The 11,534-nt window shown below is 47.7% G+C and overlaps 1 protein-coding gene across 2 annotated transcripts in view; it reads right to left on the bottom strand.

Annotated features, from left to right (window-relative positions):
- The window catches only part of G3BP2 (G3BP stress granule assembly factor 2), a 43,046-nt gene extending 33,903 nt beyond the window's left edge, over nucleotides 1-9,143 (bottom strand). For both annotated transcript variants that reach the window (XM_024208695.3, XM_024208694.3), the window contains exon 1: nucleotides 8,821-9,143. The gene's annotated coding sequence lies outside the window, so the exon portion shown is untranslated. The remainder of the gene's footprint in view (nucleotides 1-8,820) is intronic.
- Between the last annotated feature and the right edge of the window lie 2,391 nt (nucleotides 9,144-11,534).

Consider the following 11,534-nt stretch of genomic DNA (forward strand, 5'->3'; position numbering starts at 1 on the left):
GTCTCCACATCCCTCCTACATAGGTGTCCCTAATGAGCAAATATGCACATTGCAGCAAGCAGTGAATCAGCCAACAGGAACGTTAACTTCCACTAGTCACAATCCAACATACACCTCTACCCCGATATAACGCGAATTCGGATATAATGCGGTGAAGCAGCGCTCCGGGGGGGCGGGGCTGCGCACTCCGGTGGATCAAAGCAAGTTCGATATAACGCAGTAAGATTTTTTGGCTCCCGAGGACAGCGTTATATCGGGGTAGAGGTGTATTTGGGAAGCAAACACCACTATGCTGACTATTGGGCATATATGCCAGCTGACTAAGACATCAATTTCAGTCTTAAAAGTCATGCCCAGTAATAGAACAACCGATTCAATTCAATCTTTTCTTATCACATGACCCTCCATGTCCCTATCTCCCCAGAAGACCGAGCATTAAACACACTGAAGTGGTACCTTCATAAGAAAGTGGTTGTGAAACCAGAACTCCAACAATTCCTAAAAGACACTTTAGCTTGCTACCCAAAGAAATTGGAGGTGTGAGAAATGCAAGGGCTGCAGGAGGAGCGAACACTGAGAAATGCAAAGGCATGTGACTCTTAGAAGGCGAAACAGACGGCATGACTTGGCGCATGGCAACAGGTCTGGAGACCAACAGATGTACAACAAAACTAAAACAACGGAAACCTGCTGGATACTTCAGTCACTTGTAAAGCCTGTCCTGCCCCACAGAGTCTCCAATGCCCAACTAATGCTAATGTCTCTGAGTCAAGCTTGTAGCAATGCATCAATACCATTGCCTCTCAGCAAGTCACTGACAGTCTATCAGAGAATTAGCACTCAGGAAAAAGGTGGATGGAGAAAGCAACATTATACTCCTTGTGCTGGCATGCTAGCGGGAAGGAAGCTGGCACTGCAATGCATTCCAGCCCAACACTGCCCAATCCCAGACATCTCAACGGGAGAGGGAAAGTTCTCTCATCACATCAATGTAGCAAATGAAACTATTCGTACACAAGCCCTCAGCTTCATTGTCACCTTGATAGATCAGCACAGGGGACAAAAACCCCTGTATGTCTCAGAACCCTGCTGCCATGCCCACCACATCACTCCACTCCAATGCTATCCTGGCACACCAGGGGGATGAGCAAGCTACAATTCCTGGCATGTAGCAGAAGGGAGGGAGCTGGCTCCCAGGTTCTGTAATCCCACTGGCACATCTCCACAGAGGAAGAAGCCACTGCACAGACACAACCCCTGCAGTGACCATGGCATGTCAGGGAAGCAAAGGAAACAGCCGTCTCTTTGCTCTGCCATTCCCTTAGTGCACCAGAATGGAGGGTATTGTCTAGGGTGAGGTCCCCTGTCATCTGAGCTCTGCATTCTCTCAGCCCAAAAGCACAGATGAGAGCTGGGTGCTCCAAGAAGTGCCTCACACTGTCATACTCCTCAACAATATAGAATGGCCTTGGTCAGTTGCGCCAGCCCACCAGGTCAACAGCACCCCCATGCCACCCTCTCAGAATACCATGTCACAGGGTGGCAGGTTTGTAAATCCAGACTAAGAGCAGCATAGCCTCCATTTTATCCAGATGGCACCATCTAACTCTCAGAAGGCACATGAGTTTCCAGGAGAGCCTCTGAAACTCAGACATTGGCATAAAACCTCTTCCTGAAACACACCTGAACTCAGCTTCTAGATGACCCAGTGCCTGCTTTCCAATGACAATTAGTGTGAAGCGTCTCAGAAAGCGCCATGGCACAAGACACCATTACACTTCCACAAGGCTCTGGAGCCTCACATCTACACTCTCATGGATGCAACGGTAGGATATGCTGATATCACCAGTCTTGTTAGATGCTAGCTGCCTTCCTCACATCAGTGTGCTTGTCTTACAATGAGGCACTGACTAGAACGGAGTACAAGCACATGACCCTTTCTGCTTTGGAAAGTGCCGTACTCCATGTGCCATAGCACTAATTTTCAAGTCCTGAGCTAACTGCAAATGAACTGCCATCTACTGAAGCACTGTGAGAAGTCCAATCAGAAGAGAGCCAACCTGATAAATTGATTTTGCCCAGACAGAGGCTCAAAGCTAAGTCAGAAGTGCAGCTGAACAGCTGTCATCAATATCCCAGGCTCAGCAACAACAGGGAACCTACAAAAGTGAAACAAAATATTTGTCAGCCATTGAAGTCTCAGGCGGTTTAGCTCAGTGAAGCATCAAACAAGAATCAAACACAGAATTCCAAGCCAAGTGTCAATGCCAAGGACTGCTAGCTATTAAAAAAAGTCATACTTGAGGCAGTAGCTTAAAAAAAGCAAAGCTCTAAGATAAACAGCTGGTACAGGGCTGAACCTAAAATACCTAAATCAGTTAAAACTGAGATAATGCCAAAAAGACAGAATAGTATGCTCAATTCTCACAGAAAACGTAAGAGATTCCAAACAGGACATGCAGCAATAAACTGCATCAGTTGGAACTGCTGGAAGCGCCAATAAGGAGCTCTTGATAACCACATATAAAAAGGAACGGCCTGGAACATTCTGGGGCCTCAGTGCTCAGTAAGGCAGGGCCCTCAAGTAGGCCTACACATTCCTGAGGGGGTATGTATGTGGGAGGGGTGTCTAATGGATTTGGGAGCTCCCCGGCTTGACTCACAATGATAACACGACACAGAAGTAAAAATCCTCCACAGACATTAACTTTAGAAATGCAAGGAGCTCCTTTCATGCTAAAGGAGGGGACACCAAGTGTGTTTTCATCATCGTGTGTTTTTTTTTTTTTAAAGTTACTGTAGGACAAGTACAGTCAATGGAAACCACTCAATCTAAAGTTTGTACAGGATTTATAAGAACCAGCCCTATGTTCTCAGGTAAAGCAAAGGCTTTCATATGCCATAGACAAACACAAGAGAAATACCTTAAGTACAAAATAAAGCAGTATTAGGTTTGCCCACAGGAACATAATGCAATACTGGATCAGACTAGTGAATCATGTAGCCTAAAATCCCATGGCTTACAGTGGAAAGCACCAGCTCTTTGAGGGGGAAGATTCAAGAAACCCTGCAGAAGGTAGATCTTTACTATACTCTGAATACTCATATTAACCATAAGGAAGTCCAGTCTTACTTGAATCCTGCTGCACTCAACCTCAATTATATACTGTAGCACTAAGTACAAGTAATGCATTGTGAGAGAAGTGTTTCCCTTTATCATTTTCAATTTGCTCCTTTTCAATCTCACTGAAGCATCTCCTTATTCTTCTATTACAACAAAGGATGAATTAGAACTTAATGTTCTACTTTCACCATATACACCTCTACTTCGACATAACACTGTCCTCGGGCGCCAAAAAATCTTACTGCGTTAAAGGTATTATATTGAACTTGCTTTGATCCACTGGAGTGCGCAGCCCTGCCCCACGGGAGCACTGCTTTACCACCTTATATCCGAATTCGTGTTATATCAGGCTAGAGGTGTATTTTTTCTTCCCTTATGTCCCCTTTTTAAAGCAAGCAATCCCACTCTTCTCAGTTTCTTCATATAAGAGTTTGTCTATGCTTGTTAGCACTACTGTGACCATTCTCTGAACACACTATTTCCGCTACTCCCTTTGAAATGGGGAAAAGAGCTGAAGAGATGAGTGTAACATTGATTTATATCATGTCATCACAGTAAAACTTGGGTTATCCATAGGGCCCTACCAAATTCACAGTCCATTTTGGTCAATGTCATGGTCATAGGATTTTAAAAATTGAAAATTTCATGATTTCAGCTATTTAAATCTGAAATTTCACACTGGTGTAATTGTAGGGGTCCTGACCCAAAAAGCAGTTGTGGGTAGGTTGCGAGGTTGTTGTACTGCTACCCTTACTTCTGTGCTGCTGCTGCTGGTGGCGCTGCCTTCAGAGCTGGGCAGCTGGAGAGTGGTGGCTGCTGGCCAGGAGCCCAGCTCTGAAGGCAGCGCCTCCACCAGCAGCAGCGCAGAAGTAAGGATGGTATGGTATTGCCACCCTTACTTCTGCGCTGCTGCTGGCAGGGCGCCACCTTCAGAGCTGGGGGCCTGGCAACCAGCCATTGCTCTTCAGCCACCCAGCTTTCAAGGCAGCGCAGAAGGGTGACAATAAGGCAACCCCCCTGTAACTCCCTTTTGGGTCAGGACCCCCAATTTGAAAAATGCTGGTCTCATCCGTGCAATCTGTATAGTATAGGGTAAAAGCACTCAAAAGACCAGATTTCATGGTGGGACACCAGATTTTATGGTCCATTGCATGTTTTTTATGGCCATGAATTTGGTAGGGCCCTAGTTATCCGGTACTTTACCAACCAGAAAGCTCTATAAACCGGCATTTCGGGAAATGTGCGGGATGCACGCTCTGGGAGGCAGTTTGAGTTTGGGTGTGGGAGGGGTCTCAGGGGAGGGGTTTGGGGCATGGGAGGGGTATCAGGATGCCGGATCCAGGCAGCACTCATCTTGGGTGGCTCCCTGCAAGCAGCGGCATGTCCCTGCTGCTCCTATGTGGAGGTATGGCCAAGCAGTTCTGTGAGCTGCCTCTGCTCACAGGCGCCGCCCCTGCAGCTCCCATTGGCCGCAGTCAATGCTCCTAGGCAGAGGAACCACCACAGTGGCTCCATGCACTGCCTCCACCTCGAGTGCTGGCTCTGCAGCTCCCATTGGCCAGGGACCACAACCAATGGGAGCTGCGAGGGAGGTACCTGCAGGCGGAGGCAGCTCACACTGAGCATTCTTTGTCACAGGTGCTTGGCTAGCTAGTTCTTGTTCACATGCCCAGGGTCTACTGATCACCATATGTGGTGTCAGGAAGGAATTTTCTCCCAGTTGACCATGGGGGATTTTCGCCTTCCTCTGCAGTGTGTGGGTGCAGGTCCCTTGCCGGGATTATCTGGGTAGAACTCATTCATTTCCCTGACATTGCAGGGGCTGCCTCAAGCACTGGAACACCTCAGTCCCTCCTGTTCTCTGCCTGGTGCAGATAGTAGTCTAGTCTCCAGCGGGCTGTAATGCTTTGGTCTCTTTTCAGGTGTTGGGTTTAGTGACTGGTGCAGATGGCCTGTGATAGCAGGCTAAATGATCTAGCGGTCCCTTCTGGCCATAACTCCATGATTATGACTCATGCTGTAAACGGATACACAACTAGCATGCTAAATGAAGTTACGCAGCACTAGGCATTATCTTTATTACATATAAGAAATTTTTTTTATAACTGATTAAATCTAATTCTTTCACTTAAATTAGTTCCAGGTGGAACTATAAAGGTAGCAGTGCTATGTTTGATAAAAAATGGCAAATTGCTATAATCATTAAGGGCTGCGCAGCCAAAAAGTTAATAGATCTGGATGTCACTTGATAAGCAAATTTCATATAAATCAAAGTTGCCTTTAAAATATTTGATCCTTCTTTCAGGTTATTCCACTAAATGTGTATAAACAAAATTGTGAAGGATGTCATGTCTGAGATAAGCCATCAGTAAGGTACCTCAGAGATCAGCACTGGGCTGTTGTGCTTGTGTAGAGAAGTAAAGTTTGCAAACAAGACCAAAAATTGTAAGTCTCTTTAGTGACATAAATCTCAGAAAGATTTAAACACCTCAGGGCAGTGATCTATAAAACAGGTGATTAGCCCAATGTGACCTATGTAGAGTCATTCATGGTAGGACTAAAGATTCAAAGACCATATGTATCTGGATAGACATCACAAATGTACTGAACCCTGGTGATGCCTCATCTGAAGGACTGTATCCATTGATGGTGTTACTGAAACGTAGAGGCACAAATTATGAAAGAGGTTCAGAAAAGTGCAACTAAAAGTAAAAAATATGGCCTGTCTTACCACAGACATAATAGACAGATAAGCCTGTATGCTTTGGAGAAGATGGTTACTACAGGAAAATCTTGTCATTTGTTTCTATGAAGAAAACGCTGGGCACACCAATATTTTGTGACATACAAAGACTACTAAAGCATTGTTCTTCGTACGCACAATTTCATCACCAGAGCTCCAACAAATGAAGTACTCTTAAGGACAGCTAGTGCAATACAGCCATTAAACACCACAGTCCAGCTTTGATGTAGAACAGCAATGCTCTACTCTGGCTCTCTAGACACATGTAGCTGTGCATGGACCACCTGCACCAGGCTTTTGATGTGCACTTCACTCAGTACCAGGTTCCAAGCCGGTTACAACAGATGCATACTCCATAATGCAGTGTGGAATGGAAAAGGAGATGCTAGGATCCCTTGAAAGCAGAAATGAAGTGTTCCTCCTTACGTTAACCGGGTGGGAAACAGAGTGATATTCTCCTCAAAGTACTATAAAAAAATGCAGATGTTTTACAACCGTCAAATATCAAAGGTGTTCATTGTAACAGATTAATTGAATCTCAATCCAGACAGTATGGGAGGGAGGTAAATCTCCCATAGATGAAATCAATGGAAGCACGCAAACTGGATCTACCTCCATTTTGGATAGCCAGCCCTCTCTCTAAAAGATTCCTTAATTTTAAAGCTTACTACTCCCCACTTCATCCAACATAGCCTAGATTGGCTGACTTTCATGGCACACTGCAAAGTGTATCTGTTTACTCAACCTTCCGGAGGTGTTGCAGGGAGCAGCTTGATGGGACTGTATGGTTGTGGGGCAAGAGTTTTCTGGGGAGTTACTGGTGGATTAACCCGCATGATCAGGCCCTAAGGCAACAGATGCTTAATAAGTACCATTGAAGTCAACGGGACTATTCACATATCTAAGTTCTTGCAGAATTGGCAGCTCTTAAGTATGTCACAGGCACCTAGAGTAATAAATACCATTTTACAAGTTTCACCATAAATTTCTAACAATGCTAATTTCACCACAGCTCCATTCACTGACCCAAGTGGCTCTTCATTTGTGAAAAACTGAACGCCATTGGTACAGAGTGTTGCTAATGGAGTTCAGGTACAATACAGTACAATGAAAGCAAACAGACAGTAGTTTAAAACTTCAGGTCAGGGACTTGTCTCCTCAGTATAAACACCCTGTAAGCGGAGATACTATACTGTTAGTCTGAAGACTCATCTATGAATGGACAAATATTTCATCCATGTAAATGATACTGGATAAGCAGAATAGAAAACTTGCTGGACAAGAGATGCAAAAAAGCTGACCTTTCAGGAGAGGGAGCATTTTACTCTGAATATGCACAAAACATTCACACTTCTAAACCTGTACAGGGTGACCAGGGAGGACCTTTTCTAATCCACATAGGTATTTGTCAATTTCAGTGTTAAATCTGGTGTAATAAACAGGGGACATACCCTTTGACCCCAATGTAACACAAGGATCAACAGAGCTCCTGGAAGGAACAGAGGAGAACATGGCAAATTTGTTTAAAAAGAAGCTGGTCCATCCACCACCTCCCTCACGCTCTGATGTTACCTTTACTGCTGCTCCCTAAATGAACAAAGCAGAGACTCAAGAAGGGGGAAAATAAAGTGAGGAGGCAGCTCTCTCCCACTGAGTCTAGCACTGACCTGTTGCCTACCCCTCTAGTCTGTTAGAAAGACAAATAGGCAGGGTTTGAAATATTTACTATACAATTAACAGCCAGAAAGATTCAAACCCATGCAGAAGGCCACACCAGGAAGTTCAAGAGGCAATGCCATGTTGAATAACCCAGCTTCACTCCCAGCAAGGGAAGAGTATGCTGAGATTCCTATTCAGGTGCACTCTCTGGCATCAGCTCATGAGTTTTATCTTCTCTACCAACCACTCCCCTATTTGCATCGTAAATACTTCCACGTATGCCAACTAATACCTCTTCCTCCTTGATGTATAATCCTTTCTGCTATTTGGAGACTGCCCTCCCTCCCCCATTCCTGCCCCACTGTCCCTTTATAACCCTTTCACAAGCAAACGACACATTTGAGAAAAATCTTTCCTCAAACCAAGCCTAGCAGTACCCGTTTATTGTATTCGCCTGACAGCTCTCCAGGCTGTCACTTTTTCCCAGAGGGGCACTCAAAACTGAGTATTAAAGAGGTGATCGGAAATGAAACAGAAAAACTAGCACCTGCCTACTTTGGGATCCCCCTGCATCCACTGCCTAAAACGACCTTGGCCTTTTCCCTGCTCCATTCGGTTTAACGGGCACAGAACCATAAACCAAGCATGCTGAGCGGAGCTATTCGGAGAGAGTTGTTTGAGCTGAAGCCTGCAGGAAGGCTGTTCCCGAGGTCAGGCCCTGCAGAAGAAAAGGGTCTGACACAGCCATGTTGGAGGTGGGCCCAGTGTTAGAGAGGGGGAGAGCGCAGCATATCCAGGCCGGAGTTTAGGAACAGGGCAGCTGGTTTTGAACCAGCCCCAGCAGGAGGGGGGCCCCGAGCGAGCGGAGGACGAGGAGGAACATGGCTGCACGTGTGAGGAGGGGGCAGCAGCACTGCCCAGGCGGGAGGGCGAGGGGAGGCGCGAGGCCCCCGGGTAGCAGGCAGCTCTGCCGGCCAAGGGAAGGCGCAGGCGAGCCGGGGTATGGAGCAACCCCCATCGGGCCCGAGGGCTGCGCCGCGCCGTGACCCAGCCCGCGGGCCACCGCCCTTCCTACGCCCGCCGGCGGCTCCAGCCGCCCGATGCGCAGCGGGCTCCGCCGGGGCAGGGTAGGAGCCGCCCCGCGGCTGCGGCCCGGCTCGCAGGGCCTCGGCCCCCCGCCGCCGCACAGCCCCGCCTCACGCCGGCGGAGCGCGGCCGTTTGGCCGGAAGCCGCCTCCCCTGCCCCGGGGCGGCAGGCCGGGCCGCGTCCCGTCCCGCCCCGCCCCGCACTCACCTACGGCAGGGCTCGCGGCTCGGGGCAGGGCGCTCCCCGGGGCCTGGACGGGTCTGCGCGCGGGGCGGGCGGAGCGCGGGGCGGCCTCTCCCGCTGGGTCCCAAGGGGAGGTGGGTGCGGCGGGGGCCGGGCTCGGTCACAGCGCAGCCTGGGGCGAGGGGCAGCAGCGCGGGCTCCGGGCTCTCGCTTCGCGTCTCCCTTATTGTCTCGCCCCTGCGCCCTGCATTCCAGGGCAGGAACCCCCGTCACCAGCCTCCGCCAATCAACGGCGCGCTCGTTGTGACGGCTGTGGAACGTTCACTTCCCGCCGAACCGCACGCGGGGTTTAACTGCAGCGACCCGCTTCCGCCCGCGTGACGCAGAGCGGCGGGCGGGCGCGCGCGCGCGCTCGACCCTCACTGCCCCGCGACCTAGCACGGGCGCCGAGGCTCCTCCCAGCCCAGCCAGCAGGGGCTTCGCAGCCCTGGGCAACGGCACGCGCTGCACGGATCGTTCCAAGCCAATGAGAGGGGGCGCCTCAGCCTGGGCAGACACACGCGGTGTTCCAACCCAATGAGCCCGGCAACAAGGGCGGGGAGGGGGCGTCGCACTCCCAGGCAGTGGTCTGAGCTGTGGGGGTAGTGCCAGTCCCCTGGGCAGAGGCACTGGACTGGTGGAGATGGGAACTGGCAAAACAGGAGGCAGTTGCCCTAGCTGCAAAGGGGGGGGGGGGGTAGCTCTGGGCTTGGGGGAGGAATTTGCAGTCTTGTGGCCAAGGGTGACCCGCTGAATGTCGATGCAGGTGCAACGCACACACACAAACCCAGTACCTGTGTTTTCGAAGTGGCAATTCTTTACCTAATTAAAAAAAAAAAAAAGATTTTGCAAACTAGATTCAGCTTAGAAACCAGTGATGTATTTGTGAAATTCCTTTTGGGGAAGGGGGGCTGAGGAAAAAGGTCTTGCCAATGCAGAACAAGGTAGATAGTGAGTCAGGATCTGTTTATATAATAATTTAAACCACAGAAACATAAAGAGAGGAACCAGGAAACAGTATATCCCCTGGGGATAGGAAGCAATTGTACAAGAAGCAGCTAGTTGTTTGCCAAGAACATAATGCTTCACAAAGGGCATTGCTTTTTCCAGTTTACACTAGGCTTTTCTAATGCATCCATCACCAGAGTATTTAGGTGCCAAATACAAATTTATCTACAAAGGACCCTGTTCTTCCTCCACTTCTTGGTCCAGCTGCTGGTGCTTAGAAAAATATATTCCCCAGCAACAATCTTTCCATTAGAAAACGTATGTAAGTTATCAGAAGGAAAAATTGGGTTTGGTGTCATGCACTGAAAACATGCATATTCGCTCTGACCTATTGTGAGCAATTCCACTGTTAAAAGCTCTCATCCAAAAGCCAGATGGTCCCTGTCAGCTTGTAGCAGGCCTCTGCACAGGAATTGTAACTAACTTCAGTATTTTTAATTGGTTCTGTTCTTTTCTTCACAGCAAAAAACAGCTATCAAGATACCAATCACAATGTAAAATCTTTGTAAAGACCAGGCAACACAGCCAGTCTAGGTGAACTCTCAGTGGGAGGGGCAGAGGTAGGCTTTTTCTCAACTATCTATCTTGGGAAAAACTAAATTGCCTGCCTTCTCTAGGATTTTACATTGCAATAGATATCTTGATGTAAAAAAGCACTTTTGCAGTGAAGACACAGCCTCTATGATAGCATAAAACCCCATGTATGTGAGGGGGTGGGGAAAACACTTTAAACTGGTTTAAAATTGCTTTATAGCAATCTAATTTGTTCAGTTACTATATGAACCAGCTTAAGACAATAACAGACTGAACTAAGCTAAATCAATATAAGCTAGTTATAAGCCAGCTTTATTGTGTTCACACGGGAATTTTCACTGTTTTAACTCAATTTAAATATTGATTTTAGTTAAATCAGTGCAATTTTTGTGTTTAAAGGGCTAAAGTCTAGCAACAAACTGAATAAGAGGTTTTGGATAAAGTTTGAAAGATGAAAACATCCCTACAAAAAGTTTTTGCCCTCCAGAAATCTCTGCTGGGAGTCTATGCTCCTCCCAATGATCAAAGTTTCATATTAGTAAACTGAAACGTTTCATGTTAAAATTCAAATTAAAGAAAAAAATCTTTTCAAGGTTCAACCATGAAATAACATTTTCTTATCACCAGACTACCAACAGCTTCAACACCCTACACGCGATCTCCTAGAGGAAGGAAAGCAGGCAATATTTATATTCTGCCCCTTTTCCCAAGATTCATGGCTGAGAGACTAGGTGCTTTGTCCTGCCCGCGATTAAAGGCTATGGTACTGAGTCCTGGATGGCATTATTAGCCTGGGTTCTGCCACTGCGATATAGTGGGACTACTTGCTCTCTCTCTCTTCGTTTGCTTTATGCACTGGGGCTGCACTTATAAGAAAAAAACCTAGCATAGAGTAGCATAGCATATACCGTGATTCTCAAACTATGGGGTAGGTCTCCTCTACGTTCTCCTGCAGCTGAGGTAACATTGCTTCCTCCTAGGTGGCTACCTTGGTGGGCAGGCTAGTGATCTATCCCCTCAGTTAGAGAGACAACTAGCTCCTGCCCTTTCACCAGTCAGCTCTGAACTGAACCAGGTTCTCTCCTTTTCTTCCCCCTCCATGCCTGGCATTGGCTGCAGGTATAACAGGGTGGGGCTAGATGGGGGCCAAAGGTTCT

Source organism: Terrapene carolina, unplaced genomic scaffold (assembly GCF_002925995.2).
Source record: "Terrapene carolina triunguis isolate 2854851 unplaced genomic scaffold, T_m_triunguis-2.0 Scaffold136, whole genome shotgun sequence".
Taxonomy (NCBI): Eukaryota; Metazoa; Chordata; order Testudines; family Emydidae; genus Terrapene; species Terrapene triunguis.